Source organism: Lissotriton helveticus, chromosome 1_1 (genome assembly GCF_964261635.1).
Source record: "Lissotriton helveticus chromosome 1_1, aLisHel1.1, whole genome shotgun sequence".
Lineage (NCBI taxonomy): Eukaryota > Metazoa > Chordata > Amphibia > Caudata > Salamandridae > Lissotriton > Lissotriton helveticus.
In genome coordinates this window covers 28,290,156-28,313,596 of record NC_136057.1, presented here as the reverse complement: position 1 = coordinate 28,313,596, position 23,441 = coordinate 28,290,156, and the positions used below count along the sequence as shown (strand labels likewise).

General features: G+C 42.2%; 1 long non-coding RNA gene across 10 annotated transcripts in view; it reads right to left on the bottom strand.

Moving 5' to 3' along the window:
- Positions 1-2,370: 2,370 nt before the first annotated feature.
- LOC144817987 (uncharacterized) overlaps positions 2,371-23,441 on the bottom strand; it is an 89,317-nt gene continuing 68,246 nt past the window's right edge. For 8 of the 10 annotated variants that reach the window (XR_013607060.1, XR_013607040.1, XR_013607068.1 and 5 more), the window contains 2 exons: positions 3,833-5,365; positions 2,371-2,885 (listed from right to left, as the gene is read on the bottom strand). This is a non-coding gene — a long non-coding RNA (uncharacterized LOC144817987). Of the gene's footprint in view, positions 2,886-3,832; positions 11,875-23,441 lie in introns of those variants that run through there. The other 2 variants (XR_013607019.1, XR_013607016.1) reach the window with 2 other exon arrangements.

The window sequence follows — 23,441 nt, the reverse complement described above, 5'->3', positions numbered from 1 at the left end:
GATTATTTTATTTTTCAAAAACATCCTCCCTCTTTGAGGATTGTGTTTTGAAAACAGAAACATCAGCAAATAAGGACCGCCACACCAAACCTTAAATTTGACATGTGGCCCCCACAGTTCTTGCCCCGATCACCAGCCACAGCTCTTTGGTGACTAGGGGCCATATGTATCAAGGTACCAAGTAGCGTTTCTGTAATAGCGATTTTTAAGAAATCGCTATTTCAGAATCGCTAGTTGGTATGTATCAAGAAAATTGCAATTTTTTAGCGATTTCTTGATATTCCTTAATTGCTAATTCGCAAATTACGAATTTGCAATTAAGGAATACTTTCCCATTCATTTCTATGGGCCGGAAGGCCCATAGGAAGGAATGGGAATTTATTCTCAATTTGCTATTCGCAATTTGCTAATCGCAAATTGAGAATAATTTCAAGGGTGCAGGGGTGTCCAAAGGACACCCTGTTGCACCCCTGAAATAAGCATGGGTGCACATACATGCCCTAAGGGCATGTATGTGCGTCACATGGCACTTTGAAAAATGCCAAAATTGGCATTTTTCAAGAAATTCGTAAATTACCACCAACTTGAAGTTGGTGGTAATTTGCGATTCCTTAGGGACAATTAGCATTTTTTTTAGCTTCATACAATGCATTTAAGGAAATCGCAAAATTTGCGATTCTTTTTTTTTGCACCGGATTTTCATTCGTACATCCCATTTAGCAAATTCGCATTCGCAAAGGCCGAAATTCTGCGAATTTCGGCCTTTGCGAATGCGAATTTGTATGATACATATGGCCCTAGCCTTCCAAGCTATAAAGGAGGCAGAAATTCTAGTATAGTAGAAATATTGTGTCCCTTGTTTATTTCCCACAAAGGATTAAATTATGCAAATAATTAAGTTTTGAGGCAAGATTGATTTTACTAGCCCTGTTGGGTACCATCAAGTTTAGCTAATTCTACATCATTTCACGATTTACAAATTCTTAAGGAAAATTGCATCTCAATAAAAGACCCCATATTAATCTTTGTTAGTGTCTTCATATCCTTTGCTCGAGTTAGGATGATCAACCTCAACGGTTTTCTTATAATTTATATAATCTCTTCTGCTGGTGCCAGTATCCTATCTATTATTCTGTAGCACTAATAGCATGCTTATGCAAACCAAGAAATGTGGACTTAACCCAGTAGGTTATCATATTCTGAGGACTCAAGGAAAACAATAAAGTATCTATACATCCTTACAATGCCCTACCCATAAATAGAAACAAAATGATAGGCAACTATTGCAATGAATAGAGCATTAGCAAAGGCATAGAATACTAAACTCAAAGGAAAAACTTAACATCAAAAGGCAGTCTCTCAATCTCACATTATTTTCCACCTTCTTGTTGAATTACGCACCCTTGCATACCTTTTCTTAGCTGGCTGCAGTAACCAGAGCCTTCATTTTGTCAGAAATAAAAATGCACCAAGGGACCACGACCGCCAACTTCTTGACCTGCTACTCACGCTAGCGTGCAAAGTTGTCCTGTGCAATTGGAAAAGTACCTCGGAGGTCTCATTCAAACAGTGGAAAGAATGGGTGTCATGCATCAGAGGGTCTGATAACCCTGCTTTACACTTTTCCCCATGGCGTGTATCCAACAAAAAATTGTGGAATGCACTTGATGCTTCTTCCTTCTCGTTTGAACCACCGTGATAGCTTACTATTCTGTCTGTCTGCCTGACAATCTCCTCAACACTGGTCTACGTAACAAGGGCACTACTGTAACTTCCTATTGTAACCCTATACAGTAAACCGGACTGACACCTATGGCATCAACACCTGGAGTAGAGGCACCTTGCAACGCCGTATGCATTGCATCACCATATGTTACTCATTAAGACTACACCTGATGAAACACCCGTTGTATGTTATATTATGCTATTGCTATCGTTTCTTTTCCTTTAGCCAGCATATGCTCGCTCTAACGACTCCCATGAGGTGGCTTAACAGATATAATCCTTATACTAAAAACTGCAACTCTGATTACAGACGTTCTACATTGTATACTTCATTGCGCTTTTAATGCTAGATCATATATGTACTTTAATCATAGCTATGCCATCTGTCTTATACGTGCTATGTGGACTCGAACTTGATCCTTTATGTCCTACATATACATTTTGTATTTCGTATTGTGCCACATTACTTGATTTTACTTACCTGAATATGGAGTGACTCGTGTATGTATGTTTTGATGTTTGTACCTTATTTAAATTTTTCCTCTTTTACTTTCCTTGCTTAATAAAAACGATTTGAACACAAAAAAGAAATAATGCACTGGCATGTTTTTGTTCTTCAGAAAATCAAAGCAGCGTCAAATCCACTTGGCAAAAATTGGTTTCTTATTTTAATTTGCAGTTAATACAAAAATCTGAGAACGGGCAATGCTCGTTTCCCAAGATGTTTATGAGAATAAGTAATGACAATCACATGTACAATCTAACTCATAGGGCATTTACTCCTTGTGTAGAAAACAGAGCCGGCAAGTCTTTACTTGAAAGAAAGTTTTTACATTGAGTGTTCCCGTCACTCTTTAAAAGGCGCAAATGGTAGTCTCCTTTAGAGGAAAGGTATGTCCCACACCTCTTGAAAGACTTAGTTGTTTTTCACTAAGCAAGCACAAGCATGTCAATAGTTTCCAATGGATCACATGTACAGGTGATGTATGAAAAATCCATATAGTGGTGCACCAACAGTAAATAATAATGTGAAAGTGTTCAAATCAAAATGTAGAATTTTCCATATCTTCTTTATTGTGTTTGTACAGTAGACATATAGATCCAAGTGTTACAGCAAAACATAGCCAATGTGGTTCGTTCACCAGTGAACTTCTTCAGGGCTGTAATTTAACAAAGACAAAAACATACTTAAGTAAAATCACAAATACAATACATAATATGCCAAAACTACAATCAACCCCCCTAAAAAAAATCAGTACCCAGCTTCCAAAAACAGAGGGTATTTTCCTTTAAAATTATCCTACCACCTATATTGATACACATGCTACAAATGATTCCTAGAGATGTCTTAAAGCCACATTAAATTCGTCACCATATACATTATGCAGTGACAAGCAAACATGCCCCCCACATGTCTCATGAAATGCATGTTACGGTTATATCAAAACACATCAAACTAATTATTCTTAGTATTTGATTTACCAGTCATAAGAGATGTAATAGCATACATCAACAAAAGGGAGAGATAACAGAAAACAGATCTGAATGTAAATGACCATGATTCGACACATGTTTCGGTACGTGTAATATTGGCATTCATAACATAACAGACAAAGGAAAAGAATGAAGTCGACAAAGTCAATCTTTACAATTAATATACAATTTGTATCGTGATATTGTTTTGATAACAAAAAGGAGGGAAAGAAAAACATAATTATCAACAAAAATGCAATACATCATTCAATGAACATTAGTAAGACTCATACTATCAACTAATATATCCATTGTGTGACCATCTATGTATCTTTATAACAATTATCAACATTTTTTTTTGCTGTTTTATATAGTGCGCACTTGACCCGCAAATGAATCGGGTATCAGAGCGCTTTACATAGCACCAGTTACGTTACATGAGAGGACACACATTCATTTTTGTTAGGCACCGGGAGAACAGTGCGCTATGTAAATAAGCAAAAAATATAAAAGAGCTTAACACAATAAAAAGAGAACAGTCAGAGAAATTAGAAGATATACAGAATAAATAAAATGACAGTAAAAATATGACAAGAACAAAGAAGAAAAGGAAACAAAGGAAAACAAAGTATACCTTATTAGTCTTTCTGCAATCACACTATATTGCGCGCCACAGATCTATAATCAGCCAGAAACGTAGTACTGCAACAATGTACCCAAGGATTATGAGACAGGTGCCCACCTACAACTGCAAAAGCAAGTTAGCCATATTAGAATGTAGTTGTAAAGAGCAATATACCCATTTTAAAGCTACAGCTGCTCTGATCCAAAACACACTCAGTCAAAATACCTCTACAGGTATGACGTATTTTATATAATATAATAAATGACAATATCTCTGTATGAAAAAGGAAAAGTTAAATCATACATAAAACAATAAATCTAAAAAACAGAGCACAAGTAAGTCTACAAAATACATATGACTAATCTCAGTCCTCCATTCCCAGGTCTCAAACCCCCTTGCATATTCCATGAAAGCCATACCTTCATCCTGTCAGGCTCAGTAGTTGCCTATAGAAAAAGGAAGGACTGTTCATCACTAAAAAATACTGCATGAGTAGGATCCATCCAGTGCCTAAATTTGACAACTAGATTTCCTATTCCACATTACACACAAGTCAAAAAAGTTTATTTAAAAAGATTTTGTACACCGACAAGAATATTAATCACACAAACAGAGGCAACCGAATATAATAAATAACAAATCCTGGTCTCCTGTTCCCTGGTCTCGAAACCCTTAGAACCCTGCGTGGAGAGACTGTGCTCAACCTATCGAGCTACGGTGTTGTTTATTAAGAGAGGGGAGGAAAGATCATACATGACTAAGACTGCTATCTGAATGACATTTCACAGGTCAAGAAATACAAAAACTAAAAGTATTGTTTTTTCATCCACAAGTCACCTTTTCCTTGTGCTGAGAATACCGCTGCCCTGGCCACACTTACTCAGTGATACAGTATTAAACTTTCATGACACTCATTCAAGCTGGGACTAGGGACTGGGAACTCAAAAAGGAATTTGATGGGATTGTTCACTTAAAAGTGAGGCATTGTGCTATGAAGTGAGGAAGAGATGTAGTATAATGCACGAGTGCTATTAGCTGGATGCTGGCAGGGTGGTTACTTATGCTCACTCAGCGCTAAGACATTTTGCTCTGAAGCCAGCCATTCACAGTCGAGTGAGTGAATGATAAGGCAACGGCGTACAAGTTACTTACCTTCGGTAACGATGTATCGGGTAGAGACGATTCTTGCAGCAGATTCCTTAACGTAGAATTATCCCCAGGCGTGAGACTAGATCTGGAAACACTTTCTTTGCCCCAGCATTTCTGCGCGCCGGGAGGGGCTGGGGTGGGGGCAGTATTGCGTGAATCCGCCCTGACGACGTCCGCGGGCGTGACGTCAGCGAGGTCACATAAGCCGCACCCCGGCGCGCTGACGTCAGTTTTCTTCTGAGAACTTTTCCGCGCCACAGAGCGGAGCCATCACGAACAAAACTTGGAATATGGGAACAGTGTGCGAAAAATCAGATAACCAGAAAGGAAAGAAGCAAGAGGTGAGGAACAGCACCATTTGGGGAAGTGACAGGCAAAGTGGCAGGCAAAGTCCTAGAAGGGAAGAGCAAAGCACAGTTACTGCAGGGCAACCCCGCAAGTAGATACAACATTCTCCCCGGGGACAGAAATAAACATGTGAAAAAATGGTGGAACAGATGAAAGAAGCCAGCAACCACAGTCTATTAACAGTGAATGACAAGAAGTCCACAACAGAAGAGTAACGACAAATTACCCTAAGGCAACATCATCAAGGAGAGTCACATCCCCCGTAAAGAGCTATGGGCTGAGGCACAGCCAAGAGACCCCAACTCAGAGGACTGAACATGAGTCAGAAATTTCAAGCAATGAAGAAGGGGCAAGAGTAGGAGTAGGCCCCACACTGGAAACACCGGGGTGTAGGGATGCAGAAGTACACATGAACCTACCGATCAATTCGCAGAAAGGAAGGATTAGCAACTTCACAAACACGAACTCAGGGAAAAAGACACTCTTGCATGCATAGCAATTTTGTCATCACATTGGCGACAATTACAACATTCAGCAATGATGGATTTTGTTTACCTGCCATTAACATTACCTCATTTCCTAGGGCTCAGTACCTTTCATGTTTAAGAGATGTAAATATTCTGAGGGGTCAAGTAGCAAAACAGAAATACACTCCTGTGTAAGGCTGAGTCACGCATGCATCCATTCCTGGTTGTAACTCTCATCCACTTTAAAAATGTATCATTCCATGGAGATGCAATCTCAAATCTTACTTGGCGTCCACTTTTATTCGTCCAAATATTCCTTTTGTAGGATCATTCCAAATTCTGCGAGAGTTCAAGCATTCATATATCTTTAGAGGTGGTCATGTGACATTCAAGATCTAGTTGTGCCACTACTTTTGGTAAAACTCGTACGAGAGCTGGTATTTGCATGATAGCCCCACTTGTTTGCGTTTTAAATACTGTTTGTATCTCGAACATCAATTGGCTTTAGGCATCAAAACACCTGATATTAGCTTCTTTGTGTGCATCCTCTTGGTCAATTTTGTGGTAGAAGTGCTCTCTGAAAAATGTGACAAAGAAAGTCGTCGCAATACCCCAACCCAATCCATACTACACAATAAAAGAGTAAAGTCTTATTGTAATCATGAATGCAGCTGGAAGCAAAAATATTTGCAGAGCATTCAAAAAGCAACAAAAAAATCTTACTAGGTTTGATACTTTCAAATTAAACCCATGTCCCCCTCTAATAAAGTAATAGGCAATTATAGCACTTAAGTTATTTATCACATACTTGCCATCTTTTTCAGGGCTGGATACACTGAAGAGCTAGTAAATGCCACATCCACCTCCATTAGATACATTATAATTACAGGCTATAGCAATTAACATCTATCTGCTAAAGGATGTGCCTCATTCTACTCATTGTTCACCATAACACACACGGGTGCTAGCCTTTCCCTTGCTATTTCCTATCAGGAGAAGAGAGAGAAAAAAGGAATCCTAGCCAAAATATAAAGATGAACAAAAACACCCAACTAAAAAAAGACAAATAAAAGGACACGGTGCATATGGTTGCAATTAGATCAGAGAAGCTGCCTATTTTCTAAAAAGTAACCATTCACATTATCAAAAACAGGCATGAATTTGCCAGTTACAACTGTAGAGAGAAAATACATTATGCCTTTAGCTACAAGGGAAATAAATAAAACATGTACCTTTTCTAGGAACACAGAATACGCTATGCTTCCAAAGGCCTAGCTCTCAAACAGGTGGACACACCTCATTATCCGGAGACTGTGAACAAACAAAGAAAAAAACGTATCACCCTGCCTCTCCCTAGCTAAAACTTATCCCCAAAGATATTACACTATCACAACCAAGCATTCCCTCTTCCTATTTCTTATTATATTTTTGGCCCAAAATTAAACATGTAACGATTGTTTTTGTTTACTGGTAATCCACACAAATAAGTACTTATCACTTCACCACATCCCAAGCCGCATCAATTCTTCCACTGAAATATGTTTAACCCATTGCCAGCAACTCTCGGCACAGCCGTACTCCAAATAAATGTGCATGTCTCAACAAGACGTAAGAGCTCTTGGATCCAATTCATAATTCAACTTGAGGAATTTTCACGGTCTGGCAATTTGAGACCCATCACAACGTAGAGGAAAAGAAAATGCTACTTTGACGTTTCCTGTTGGAAATAGAAAAAGCATACCCAACACAAAGAAGCGCAATAAAAAATGGAACTAGCAACTAGCCTCTTTCCAGACTGTTTCTTCATAACTGAATTGCAGGAGATTAAGAAACAAGCAACTCTAACCTGCCACCAAAAATACACTATGCTCTTTATTAGACAGCTATTGAGTTATGATCAACACGCAGCCATTATTTCATGTATTTCCATTCAGCACTTTAAAAAACTAATCATTAAACCTCATTAGCGTATTCACAAACAAAACACTGAGGAACAAGACACTACATCCAAATCAACCTTTCGTTCATTCCATTGTTTTTAATTCACACATTTAGTAGTAATGAAGAATTTTCAGAATATTGCAATAACAGTACCTCATCTTATGGCGCATGACATTTCACATTTCAGAGATGCAAGCCTTCGCTGTGCTTCGCAGTAGGAAAACAGCCACATCTTCTCTGTAGAGTAAAGAGTTGCGCACAATGCCTACTCGCATCCACTCATGGTAGTAAGTCATTCAATTTATCAATAGAAGGTGAACAACGCATTACGTACCTACTTTTATTCATGCAAGTGTCACTTTCTTTGGATAATTCCAAATCCTGATCAAGAATTTGCATTCTTTAGACATCTAGTTTAGCCATTTAATATCTACAGTCCTGCTGCTGCTTCGAACAAACTGGTACAATTCCTAGTATCTGAATGATATCGGCACTTGTGCTCACAGTTGTTCAAAAACTGCTTCAGAATATGCCATATTAGCCTCTCCATGTGCATCTTGTTTGTGGTTTTGTGGTATAAGTGCTCTCTGAAAAATGACAAAAAGAATGTTGTTGCAAAACCCCAGCCTATTCCACAATATGTGTTTAAAGAGTAGGATTCCATTTAATCATGATGGCTATTATAAGCAACAGCATTTGTAGAGAGCATCAAGAAGCTTGGTACCTGAATAAGTTAAACCCAAGATGCCCTAAAAAGACATAGGAACCCATAGAATTCATGTAACGCCGAGGTAAATTTTCATTGTCAACTAGGCCAGTAACTGGTAAAAGAGAAGAGGCTTACTCAAATCATGTTGTCCATCACAACACAAATTGATGGTCTCCTTTCCTCTTTCCTACAGAGAAAAAATAAACAGACACCTGCAAAAAAAAGAAGAAAAAAAAAAAGACACACTGCACTTGCCAGGAATTCGATAAGAGAACACGCACATTTCTCCCAAGGTAAATTGATAAACCATCAGCATATACACCGATTCTGACGACAAATCTATTGGGATATTTCAATTTAAAACACAAAACACTTCCTTTTCAGGCACCCAAAAAATATGCTCTAATATGCAGACACGATTAACAATGAATTTTCAAAACATCTATTTCTTTTGGATAAATGCACTGCCAAATTGATTCTTGCAACTTGAATTACATGATTTTAGGATATCTAATAAAAACATATTATGATTAGCAACTTCACAAACACGCACTCAGGGAAAAAAGACACTCTTGCATGCAGAGCAATTTTGTCATCACATTGGCGACAATTACAACATTCAGCAATGATGGATTTTGTTTACCTGCCATTAACATTACCTCATTTCCTAGGGCTCAGTACCTTTCATGTTTAAGAGATGTAAATATTCTGAGGGGTCAAGTAGCAAAACAGAAATACACTCCTGTGTAAGGCTGAGTCACGCATGCATCCATTCCTGGTTGTAACTCTCATCCACTTTAAAAATGTATCATTCCATGGTGATGCAATCTCAAATCTTACTTGGCGTCCACTTTTATTCGTCCAAATATTCCTTTTGTAGGATCATTCCAAATTCTGCGAGCGTTCAAGCATTCATATATCTTTAGAGGTGGTCATGTGACATTCAAGATCTAGTTGTGCCACTGCTTTTGGTAAAACTCGTACGAGAGCTGGTATTTGCATGATAGCCCCACTTGTTTGCGTTTTAAATACTGTTTGTATCTCGAACATCAATTGGCTTTAGGCATCAAAACACCTGATATTAGCTTCTTTGTGTGCATCCTCTTGGTCAATTTTGTGGTAGAAGTACTCTCTGAAAAATGTGACAAAGAAAGTCGTCGCAATACCCCAACCCAATCCATACTACACAATAAAAGAGTAAAGTCTTATTGTAATCATGAATGCAGCTGGAAGCAAAAATATTTGCAGAGCATTCAAAAAGCAACAAAAAAATCTTACTAGGTTTGATACTTTCAAATTAAACCCATGTCCCCCTCTAATAAAGTAATAGGCAATTATAGCACTTAAGTTATTTATCACATACTTGCCATCTTTTTCAGGGCTGGATACACTGAAGAGCTAGTAAATGCCACATCCACCTCCATTAGATACATTATAATTACAGGCTATAGCAATTAACATCCATCTGCTAAAGGATGTGCCTCATTCAACTTATTGTTCACCACAACACACACGGGTGCTAGCCTTTCCCTTGCTATTTCCTATCAGGAGAAGAGAGAGAAAAAAGGAATCCTAGCCAAAATATAAAGATGAACAAAAACACCCAACTAAAAAAAGACAAATAAAAGGACACGGTGCATATGGTTGCAATTAGATCAGAGAAGCTGCCTATTTTCTAAAAAGTAACCATTCACATTATCAAAAACAGGCATGAATTTGCCAGTTACAACTGTAGAGAGAAAATACATTATGCCTTTAGCTACAAGGGAAATAAATAAAACATGTACCTTTTCTAGGAACACAGAATACGCTATGCTTCCAAAGGCCTAGCTCTCAAACAGGTGGACACACCTCATTATCCGGAGACTGTGAACAAACAAAGAAAAAAACGTATCACCCTGCCTCTCCCTAGCTAAAACTTATCCCCAAAGATATTACACTATCACAACCAAGCATTCCCTCTTCCTATTTCTTATTATATTTTTGGCCCAAAATTAAACATGTAACGATTGTTTTTGTTTACTGGTAATCCACACAAATAAGTACTTATCACTTCACCACATCCCAAGCCGCATCAATTCTTCCACTGAAATATGTTTAACCCATTGCCAGCAACTCTCGGCACAGCCGTACTCCAAATAAATGTGCATGTCTCAACAAGACGTAAGAGCTCTTGGATCCAATTCATAATTCAACTTGAGGAATTTTCACGGTCTGGCAATTTGAGACCCATCACAACGTAGAGGAAAAGAAAATGCTACTTTGACGTTTCCTGTTGGAAATAGAAAAAGCATACCCAACACAAAGAAGCGCAATAAAAAATGGAACTAGCAACTAGCCTCTTTCCAGACTGTTTCTTCATAACTGAATTGCAGGAGATTAAGAAACAAGCAACTCTAACCTGCCACCAAAAATACACTATGCTCTTTATTAGACAGCTATTGAGTTATGATCAACACGCAGCCATTATTTCATGCATTTCCATTCAGCACTTTAAAAAACTAATCATTAAACCTCATTAGCGTATTCACAAACAAAACACTGAGGAACAAGACACTACATCCAAATCAACCTTTCGTTCATTCCATTGTTTTTAATTCACACATTTAGTAGTAATGAAGAATTTTCAGAATATTGCAATAACAGTACCTCATCTTATGGCGCATGACATTTCACATTTCAGAGATGCAAGCCTTCGCTGTGCTTCGCAGTAGGAAAACAGCCACATCTTCTCTGTAGAGTAAAGAGTTGCGCACAATGCCTACTCGCATCCACTCATGGTAGTAAGTCATTCAATTTATCAATAGAAGGTGAACAACGCATTACGTACCTACTTTTATTCATGCAAGTGTCACTTTCTTTGGATAATTCCAAATCCTGATCAAGAATTTGCATTCTTTAGACATCTAGTTTAGCCATTTAATATCTACAGTCCTGCTGCTGCTTCGAACAAACTGGTACAATTCCTAGTATCTGAATGATATCGGCACTTGTGTTCTCACAGTTGTTCAAAAACTGCTTCAGAATATGCCATATTAGCCTCTCCATGTGCATCTTGTTTGTGGTTTTGTGGTATAAGTGCTCTCTGAAAAATGACAAAAAGAATGTTGTTGCAAAACCCCAGCCTATTCCACAATATGCTTTTAAAGAGTAGGATCCCATTTAATCATGATGGCTATTATAAGCAACAGCATTTGTAGAGAGCATCAAGAAGCTTGGTACCTGAATAGGTTAAACCCAAGATGCCCTAAAAAGGCATAGGAACCCATAGAATTCATGTAACGCCGAGGTAAATTTTCACAGTCAACTAGGCCAGTAACTGGTAAAAGAGAAGGAGTAGTTTCTGTCCTGTAACTCCAGTTCTGTAGTAGGGGTATCTCTGTTATAGTCATAATCTAGTGAATAGTCCCGCCCATGTGCGTGGACCCCGGAGCAATCAAAAATAATCTCTTACAGTGTCAAAAAATGCAGAAAATGCATAGACACTTAAGAGAGAATTTAAAGACAGATAATGCAGCCAAAAAGGCTACACTGTCCAGTACTTCAACTAGAAATTCCACCATAAAATCCACAAAACAGCAAAGCCTGTACAGATTTCCCTTGCTTAACAGCAAAATCCCTCAGGAATGATAGAGAGAAGAACCTGGACAGACAAGCCCCATAGGCTGCCATTATGTGGCTTAATTAGGATACTGTGCCTTTAAGGAACCTTCCAGAACCTTCTCTCAGTATCCCAGAATGCATAGCAGGTCCAACTTAGCCTCAGTTCTTTTTGAAGGCGCAGAAAACGCCAGACCTGTAGCATTATGATCATGAACAACACTCCACCGGGGAGGCGGGAGGGCGCTTATGACTATAACAGAGATACCCCTACTACAGAACTGGAGTTACAGGACAGAAACTACTCCTTCTGTAGTAGGGGATCTCTGTGTATAGTCATAATCTAGTGAATAGAATGGCAAGCCCATCCCCACACCAAGCGGCGGTGGAGAATAAAATAACGCCACTACTGTGCGAACAGATTCCGCAGCGAAGCCTGCCCAACCTGAGCGTCTGCCCTGGCATCAGTGTCCAGGCAGTAATGCTTAGCAAAGGTATGGACCGACTTCCAAGTGGCCGCCTTGCAGATCTCTGCAATGGGAACATTACGGAACATAGCTGTCGTAGCAGCCTTGCCCCTGGTGGAATGAGCCTTAGGTTTGCCCCCTAAGGTCTTATTAGCTTTGCAGTAACACAACTGAATGCAGGACACAATCCACCTAGAGATGGACTGTTTAGAGGTAGCAAGACCCGTCCTGACTGAGCCATAATTGATGAACAATTGGTCTGACCTACGAATATCTTTAGTCTTATCAAGATAAAACTTCAGCACCCTCCGCACATCCAGGGAATGTAAAGACCTTTCCGCCGGAGATGAAGGATTCTGAAAGAACGTAGGCAAAGTGATAGTCTGATTGATATGAAAATCAGAAACAACCTTGGGAAGAAACTTAGGGTGAGTACGCATAACAACTTTAGCATTATGAAATACAGTATAAGGTTCTTGGCAACACAATGCCTGAATCTCACTCACCCTGCGGGCCGATGTAATGGCCACGAGGAACGCCGCCTTCCAGGACAGGTGCTGCAACGAAGCCTTATGAATGGGTTCAAAAGGCTCCTTCATCAATCTGGACAGCACCACATTCAAGTCCCATGAAGGCGAAGGAAGCCTGACAGGAGGGAACACTTTCTTCAAGCCTTCCAAAAAATCTTTGATCACAGGGATCTGGAAAAAGGAAGTCTGTGAAGGGCCTTTCCTGTAGGCAGTCAAAGCAGCCAGATGAACCTTAATGGAATGGACATTAAGGCCCGACTGCGCCAGATGAAGCAGATATGGAAGGATGACATCTTCCTTGCATGACGTAGGGTCATAGTTCTTAGACTTGCACCAGATGCAAAACCTCTTCCACTTGTAAGCATAGGAAGTCCTAGTGGAAGGTCGCTTAGCCTCCTTCAGTATGCCCATACAATCCTCTGGGAGATTCAGATGGCCATATTGCACTATTTCAGGAGCCATGCCGCCAAACTCAAAGACGAGAGGTTGGGGTGCACCATCCGCCCCCCGAACTTCGTGAGAAGGTCCGGCCTGCACGGCAGCTTCATGTGAGGAAGGAGAGATCGGTGAAGCAGGTCCGTGAACCACCACTGTCTGGGCCATTCCGGGGCAATCAGAATCATTCTCGCCCTGGATTGAGACAGCTTGATGAGAACCGCCGGAATCAGGGGAATTGGTGGAAAAGCGTACAGAAAGCTGTTCGACCAGTTGATCCATAACGCGTTCCCCAGCGTCCCTGGCTGGTAGTACCTGGAGGCGAAGCCTCGGCATTTGCTGTTTTCGGCGGTGGCAAACAGATCTACGTCTGGAGTTCCCCACCTTGCGAAGACTTCTCCTAGTACTTCGTCGTTTATGACCCATTCGTGGTTTTCCTGCACGATTCTGCTCAGTTCGTCTGCCTGAACATTCTGCACACCTGGCAGATGGGTGGCCGTTATCGACAGTCCTCGAGCCAGAAGCCAGTGCCAGATCGCCTGCGCCTCCTGCGACAGAGTGCGCGATCTCGAGCCCCCCTGCTTGTTGAGGTAATACATCGTTGTCGTGTTGTCCGTCTGAACAAGCAGAGAGTTGGTCTGAAAGGACGGATGAAAGGCCTTCAGTGCCAAGTGAACAGCTCTCAGTTCCAGGAAATTGATGTGGTACGTGGACTCCGTCGGGGACCACGTCCCTTGAATTTGCAGGTCTCCGGAATGCGCCCCCCAACCTTGGAGAGACACATCCGTCACGATGGTCTGTGTGGGAATGTCCTTGTGGAAGGGAACGCCTCTGAGGAGATTCTCCTTCGAGCACTACCACTTTAGAGACTAAAGAGCATGTAGAGACAGTCGTATCCTGTCGTCCCAAGAACCTCTCCTCTGGTCCCACTGATCCTCCAAGCACTCCTGCAGAGGTCTCATCTGTAGCCGTGCGTGAGGAGTGAGAAAGATGCAAGAGGCCATCGATCCCAGTAGAGAAGACACCGTCCTCACAGTCGTAGACGGAGTTTTCATGAGAGCCTGAGCCTTCCGAACGAGTGATAAACGTCGCTCTTCCGAAGGAGACACGCTTGCTGACAGCTTATTGATGGAGGCCCCCAAGTACTGGATGCACTGTACCGGAATCGGGACCGACTTGGACATGTTGATGTGCAACCCCAGCTTGTTCAAGAGAACGCACGTCTTCTGGAAGTGTGCTTGAGCTTCCGAGAAGGAGGAGGCTTTGATCAACCAATCGTCCAGGTACGGGTAGACAAACACCTTGTTCTTCCTCAGGTGTGCCGCTACCACTGCCATACATTTTGAGAATGTCCTGGGTGCAGACTTCAGTCCGAAGGGTAGCACCGTGTATTGATAATGATTGGTGCCGACTTGAAAGCGCAGAAATTTCCTGTGTTTGCATGCAATGGGCACGTGGAAGTATGCGTCCTGTAGATCTATGGCACACATCCAGTCTCCTCGTTGCAGCTGAGGGTAGATCTGATGCAACGACAGCATGCGAAACTTTTCTCTGCGAATCCACTTGTTTGCCTGCCGCAAATCCAGAATGGGCCTGAACTCGTTTCTGTCCTTCTTGCGGACAAGAAAGAACCGAGAGTACAGACCTCTTCCTCTTTGAGACAGAGGTACGTCTTCGATCGCCCTTTTCCTTAGCAGAACGTCCGCCTCCGTCTGAAGCTCGCGCAGTTGATACTGCGAGCTGACGGGAGGAATCGATGGAGGAGGGCTGGTGAAACGTAGACTGTATCCATTGCAAACAATATTCAGCACCCACTTGTCCTGAGTAATTTTTCTCCACTCTGCCAGAAAAAATTGAACGCTTCCCCCCACCGGAGCGGGTAACGGACGAGGGGGAAGTAACAGCTCAGGGACGGGACCCGGCCGGGCCCTTGGTCGCGGTAGAGGACTGTTGACGACCTCTACCACCCTGTCTCTTCTGGAAGGGCCGCCTGTACTGCTGCTGCTGCTGCTGTTGATGTTGTCCAGCAGACTGCCCCCTTCCACGACCCTGCGACCCAAACCGACGTTGGTACTGTCGGAAGGGTTTCTTTTCCTTGGGCTTCTCCAAGCCCACTGCCGTCAGGGTCTCCGCTTCGGCCTTCATCCTGGCCATCTCATCATCCGCGTGTTTCCCGAAGAGGGTATCTCCGGAAAACGGGAGATTCGCCACGCGCTGCTGTGCTTCCGGTTTCAATGACGTCAACCTGAGCCAAGCGTGGCGTCTCTGGTGAATCCCGTGGCAATATCCGTGCGCGGACAGCAATGATATGTCCGCTGCGGCGCCGATGGCCTGATTAGAGACCAGCATCCCCTCCTGGACGATCTCCACAAAGTCCTCCTTGCGGTCTCGAGGGACAAGGTCTGCGAACTGCTCCATCGAGTCCCACAGGGACCGGTCGTAACGTCCCAGCAAAGCCGAGTCACTGGCGGCCTTCATGGACGAGGCGGATGTCCCACACGCCTTACGACCAGCAGAATCGATCCAACGGCTCTCCTTGTCCGGAGGCACCGTGGACGCAGGGGAGGTGGCATGAAGCTTCCGTGCAGCAGTCACGATGACCGAATCCGGCACCGGGTCCTTCCTCAAGAAGGCTGGGTCTGAGTCCGGAGCCCTGTACTTTTTTAGGATCCTGGAAGGTACAGACTTCACCGTTGCCGGCGTCAGGAATAGCTGTTCGGCGGGCTCAAGGAGCCCCGGCACCAGAGGTAACAGGGGGCGAGACAAGTGCCTTTTGTGTAATGTCTCAAATATCACCGAGGTAGAAGCCGTAGGTGCTTCAACCTCAATGCCCAACTTCGCCGCTCCACGCAGGAGAACCTCCTGAAATGTGCTTATATCGTCTATCGGAGACACCCTAGTCTCCGGCGAATCGGACAGCGTGGGTGAGTAGGAACGGGTCCCAGATGGAGAACGTGACCTGGACCGACGTCTCTTGTGATGACGCCTGGATCGCGAGGAAGATCCATGGCCACTCCTTGATCTGTCCCGTCTCCCCGAGCGAGACCCCGACCTCTTGGGCCTCGGACGCTCCTTCGGCCTCCCAGGGTCAGGAGTCCTAGGCTTCTTAGGAGTCTTCTTTGGAGGCGTCGGAAACTTAGGCATCGACACCGCCCTCGGTGGGACCGGGGGTGGAGGAGCAACCGGACGCGGGGTCTGCGGAGCCGGCTTCGGAGGTGGGGTAGGGGCCTTCGGAGGCGGACCCTTCGGCACAGCAGGCCGCGAAGGAGGTGTAGAAGGCTTCATCGGAGTATCCACCCCGGGATGCGCCGTTCCCGGCGAGCCACACTCTCTTCCGGAGCGTGGGGAGCCCCCCACAGTCCTGGGCCTGTCCTTAGGACCTCCAGACGTTGAAGACCGGTGCCCGGACGACGACCGATGTCCCCTCGACGTCGAACGGTCCTTCGGCGTCGACCGAATCACACTTCTCGACGTCGAACCGTGTCTCCGTCTCGACGTCGACCCCGACCAGATCGACGAGCCACGAAACCTCGACGACGGGCGATGGTGCCTCGACGGCGACCTCGACCTCTTCGCCGGCTTCGACGTCGACCCTTTGGACCTTCTCGACGTCGACCTCTCTGACCTTCTCGACGTCGATCTCCTTGACCGTCTCGACGTCGGTCTTTTGGAATGCTTCGACGTCGACCTCTTTGGCGCCGGAGACGCCTTCCGTCTCGACGGCGACCTCGACGACGAGGAACCCCTCGACGACGATGTCCTCGACGGCGAACGGCGGTGTCGCCTCGACGGCGAGCGCCGACGCCGGGCCCTCCGATGTCGACCACTCGACGCCGACAGCGACGACGAGAAAATCGACACCGGCTTCGACGGCGGCCGGAACACGTTCCTCGACGGGCGACGTTTTCTCGACCCAGAGCCCTGGGGAGACCTGGAACTGGCCGTTGACCGTCCCCTCGACGTCGTGGTCAGCGCAACTGACCCAGACGGAGATCTTGGGCGAGGGCTGGTCTTCCTGCCCCTGGGGAGCCCCCCAGAGGCCTCAGCATGGGTAGAAGGAGCCCCTCCTGACCCACCTCGTGCCTTCAACTTTCTCTCCTCAAGTCCCTGAAGCCTGATCTTCTTCCTCTCCTTCAGGGTCCTTCCAGAGAAGCTTCTGCAGATCACACACTCCTCAGGAATGTGGGAAGCGGGAAGGCAGAGAATACAGACCTCATGGGAGTCTGACCTGGCCTTCTTTCTTGAGCACTCAGGGCATTTGTCGAATAATGCAGGCATTATGGACAAAAAAAGAGTGCAGAAACACAGAAAGAAAGTCACCAAAGTACTTTAAAAGTACCAAAAATCGAAATTAGCGTAAAACACCAACAAAAACCCTTGAAAAGGGAGAGCTCAATGCTCCAGGGTCCTGCTTGCAGGAGCCGGAAAAAAGAACTGAGGCTAAGTTGGACCTGCTATGCATTCTGGGATACTGAGAGAAGGTTCTGGAAGGTTCCTTAAAGGCACAGTATCCTAATTAAGCCACATAATGGCAGCCTATGGGGCTTGTCTGTCCAGGTTCTTCTCTCTATCATTCCTGAGGGATTTTGCTGTTAAGCAAGGGAAATCTGTACAGGCTTTGCTGTTTTGTGGATTTTATGGTGGAATTTCTAGTTGAAGTACTGGACAGTGTAGCCTTTTTGGCTGCATTATCTGTCTTTAAATTCTCTCTTAAGTGTCTATGCATTTTCTGCATTTTTTGACACTGTAAGAGATTATTTTTGATTGCTCCGGGGTCCACGCACATGGGCGGGACTATTCACTAGATTATGACTATACACAGAGATCCCCTACTACAGAAGAGGCTTACTCAAATCATGTTGTCCATCACAACACAAATTGATGGTCTCCTTTCCTCTTTCCTACAGAGAGAAAATAAACAGACACCTGCAAAAAAAAGAAAGAAAAAAAAAAAGACACTGCACTTGCCAGGAATTCGATAAGAGAACACGCACATTTCTCCCAAGGTAAATTGATAAACCATCAGCATATACACCGATTCTGACGACAAATCTATTGGGATATTTCAATTTGAAACACAAAACACTTCCTTTTCAGGCACCCAAAAAATATGCTCTAATATGCAGACACGATTAACAATGAATTTTCAAAACATCTATTTCTTTTGGATAAATGCACTGCCAAATTGATTCTTGCAACTTGAATTACATGATTTTAGGATATCTAATAAAAACATATTATGATTAGCAACTTCACAAACACGCACTCAGGGAAAAAAGACACTCTTGCATGCAGAGCAATTTTGTCATCACATTGGCGTTAATTACAACATTCAGCAATGATGGATTTTGTTTACCTGCCATTAACATTACCTCATTTCCTAGGGCTCAGTACCTTTCATGTTTAAGAGATGTAAATATTCTGAGGGGTCAAGTAGCAAAACAGAAATACACTCCTGTGTAAGGCTGAGTCATGCATGCATCCATTCCTGGTTGTAACTCTCATCCACTTTAAAAATGTATCATTCCATGGTAATGCAATCTCAAATCTTACTTGGCGTCCACTTTTATTCGTCCAAATATTCCTTTTGTAGGATCATTCCAAATTCTGCGAGCGTTCAAGCATTCATATATCTTTAGAGGTGGTCATGTGACATTCAAGATCTAGTTGTGCCACTGCTTTTGGTAAAACTCGTACGAGAGCTGGTATTTGCATGATAGCCCCACTTGTTTGTATTTTAAATACTGTTTGTATCTCGAACATCAATTGGCTTTAGGCATCAAAACACCTGATATTAGCTTCTTTGTGTGCATCCTCTTGGTCAATTTTGTGGTAGAAGTGCTCTCTGAAAAATGTGACAAAGAAAGTCGTCGCAATACCCCAACCCAATCCATACTACACAATAAAAGAGTAAAGTCTTATTGTAATCATGAATGCAGCTGGCAGCAAAAATATTTGCAGAGCATTCAAAAAGCAACAAAAAAATCTTACTAGGTTTGATACTTTCAAATTAAACCCATGTCCCCCTCTAATAAAGTAATAGGCAATTATAGCACTTAAGTTATTTATCACATACTTGCCATCTTTTTCAGGGCTGGATACACTGAAGAGCTAGTAAATGCCACATCCACCTCCATTAGATACATTATAATTACAGGCTATAGCAATTAACATCCATCTGCTAAAGGATGTGCCTCATTCAACTTATTGTTCACCATAACACACACGGGTGCTAGCCTTTCCCTTGCTATTTCCTATCAGGAGAAGAGAGAGAAAAAAGGAATCCTAGCCAAAATATAAAGATGAACAAAAACACCCAACTAAAAAAAGACAAATAAAAAGGACACAGTGCATATGGTTGCAATTAGATCAGAGAAGCTGCCTATTTTCTAAAAAGTAACCATTCACATTATCAAAAACAGGCATGAATTTGCCAGTTACAACTGTAGAGAGAAAATACATTATGCCTTTAGCTACAAGGGAAATAAATAAAACATGTACCTTTTCTAGGAACACAGAATACGCTATGCTTCCAAAGGCCTAGCTCTCAAACAGGTGGACACACCTCATTATCCGGAGACTGTGAACAAACAAAGAAAAAAACGTATCACCCTGCCTCTCCCTAGCTAAAACTTATCCCCAAAGATATTACACTATCACAACCAAGCATTCCCTCTTCCTATTTCTTATTATATTTTTGGCCCAAAATTAAACATGTAACGATTGTTTTTGTTTACTGGTAATCCACACAAATAAGTACTTATCACTTCACCACATCCCAAGCCGCATCAATTCTTCCACTGAAATATGTTTAACCTATTGCCAGCAACTCTCGGCACAGCCGTACTCCAAATAAATGTGCATGTCTCAAGACGTAAGAGCTCTTGGATCCAATTCATAATTCAACTTGAGGAATTTTCACGGTCTGGCAATTTGAGACCCATCACAACGTAGAGGAAAAGAAAATGCTACTTTGACGTTTCCTGTTGGAAATAGAAAAAGCATACCCAACACAAAGAAGCGCAATAAAATATGGAACTAGCAACTAGCCTCTTTCCAGACTGTTTCTTCATAACTGAATTGCAGGAGATTAAGAAACAAGCAACTCTAACCTGCCACCAAAAATACACTATGCTCTTTATTAGACAGCTATTGAGTTATGATCAACACGCAGCCATTATTTCATGTATTTCCATTCAGCACTTTAAAAAACTAATCATTAAACCTCATTAGCGTATTCACAAACAAAACACTGAGGAACAAGACACTACATCCAAATCAACCTTTCGTTCATTCCATTGTTATTAATTCACACATTTAGTAGTAATGAAGAATTTTCAGAATATTGCAATAACAGTACCTCATCTTATGGCGCATGACATTTCACATTTCAGAGATGCAAGCCTTCGCTGTGCTTCGCAGTAGGAAAACAGCCACATCTTCTCTGTAGAGTAAAGAGTTGCGCACAATGCCTACTCGCATCCACTCATGGTAGTAAGTCATTCAATTTATCAATAGAAGGTGAACAACGCATTACGTACCTACTTTTATTCATGCAAGTGTCACTTTCTTTGGATAATTCCAAATCCTGATCAAGAATTTGCATTATTTAGACATCTAGTTTAGCCATTTAATATCTACAGTCCTGCTGCTGCTTCGAACAAACTGGTACAATTCCTAGTATCTGAATGATATTGGCACTTGTGTTCTCACAGTTGTTCAAAAACTGCTTCAGAATATGCCATATTAGCCTCTCCATGTGCATCTTGTTTGTGGTTTTGTGGTATAAGTGCTCTCTGAAAAATGACAAAAAGAATGTTGTTGCAAAACCCCAGCCTATTCCACAATATGCTTTTAAAGAGTAGGATCCCATTTAATCATGATGGCTATTATAAGCAACAGCATTTGTAGAGAGCATCAAGAAGCTTGGTACCTGAATAGGTTAAACCCAAGATGCCCTAAAAAGGCATAGGAACCCATAGAATTCATGTAACGCCGAGGTAAATTTTCATTGTCAACTAGGCCAGTAACTGGTAAAAGAGAAGAGGCTTACTCAAATCATGTTGTCCATCACAACACAAATTGATGGTCTCCTTTCCTCTTTCCTACAGAGAAAAAATAAACAGACACCTGCAAAAAAAAGAAGAAAAAAAAAAAAGACACACTGCACTTGCCAGGAATTCGATAAGAGAACACGCACATTTCTCCCAAGGTAAATTGATAAACCATCAGCATATACACCGATTCTGACGACAAATCTATTGGGATATTTCAATTTGAAACACAAAACACTTCCTTTTCAGGCACCCAAAAAATATGCTCTAATATGCAGACACGATTAACAATGAATTTTCAAAACATCTATTTCTTTTGGATAAATGCACTGCCAAATTGATTCTTGCAACTTTAATTACATGATTTTAGGATATCTAATAAAAACATTATGATTAGCAACTTCACAAACACGCACTCAGGGAAAAAGACACTCTTGCATGCATAGCAATTTTGTCATCACATTGGCGACAATTACAACATTCAGCAATGATGGATTTTGTTTACCTGCCATTAACATTACCTCATTTCCTAGGGCTCAGTACCTTTCATGTTTAAGAGATGTAAATATTCTGAGGGGTCAAGTAGCAAAACAGAAATACACTCCTGTGTAAGGCTGAGTCACGCATGCATCCATTCCTGGTTGTAACTCTCATCCACTTTAGAAATGTATCATTCCATGGTGATGCAATCTCAAATCTTACTTGGCGTCCACTTTTATTCGTCCAAATATTCCTTTTGTAGGATCATTCCAAATTCTGCGAGCGTTCAAGCATTCATATATCTTTAGAGGTGGTCATGTGACATTCAAGATCTAGTTGTGCCACTGCTTTTGGTAAAACTCGTACGAGAGCTGGTATTTGCATGATAGCCCCACTTGTTTGCGTTTTAAATACTGTTTGTATCTCGAACATCAATTGGCTTTAGGCATCAAAACACCTGATATTAGCTTCTTTGTGTGCATCCTCTTGGTCAATTTTGTGGTAGAAGTGCTCTCTGAAAAATGTGACAAAGAAAGTAGTCGCAATACCCCAACCCAATCCATACTACACAATAAAAGAGTAAAGTCTTATTGTAATCATGAATGCAGCTGGAAGCAAAAATATTTGCAGAGCATTCAAAAAGCAACAAAAAAATCTTACTAGGTTTGATACTTTCAAATTAAACCCATGTCCCCCTCTAATAAAGTAATAGGCAATTATAGCACTTAAGTTATTTATCACATACTTGCCATCTTTTTCAGGGCTGGATACACTGAAGAGCTAGTAAATGCCACATCCACCTCCATTAGATACATTATAATTACAGGCTATAGCAATTAACATCCATCTGCTAAAGGATGTGCCTCATTCAACTTATTGTTCACCATAACACACACGGGTGCTAGCCTTTCCCTTGCTATTTCCTATCAGGAGAAGAGAGAGAAAAAAGGAATCCTAGACAAAATATAAAGATGAACAAAAACACCCAACTAAAAAAAGACAAATAAAAGGACACGGTGCATATGGTTGCAATTAGATCAGAGAAGCTGCCTATTTTCTAAAAAGTAACCATTCACATTATCAAAAACAGGCATGAATTTGCCAGTTACAACTGTAGAGAGAAAATACATTATGCCTTTAGCTACAAGGGAAATAAATAAAACATGTACCTTTTCTAGGAACACAGAATACGCTATGCTTCCAAAGGCCTAGCTCTCAAACAGGTGGACACACCTCATTATCCGGAGACTGTGAACAAACAAAGAAAAAAACGTATCACCCTGCCTCTCCCTAGCTAAAACTTATCCCCAAAGATATTACACTATCACAACCAAGCATTCCCTCTTCCTATTTCTTATTATATTTTTGGCCCAAAATTAAACATGTAACGATTGTTTTCGTTTACTGGTAATCCACACAAATAAGTACTTATCACTTC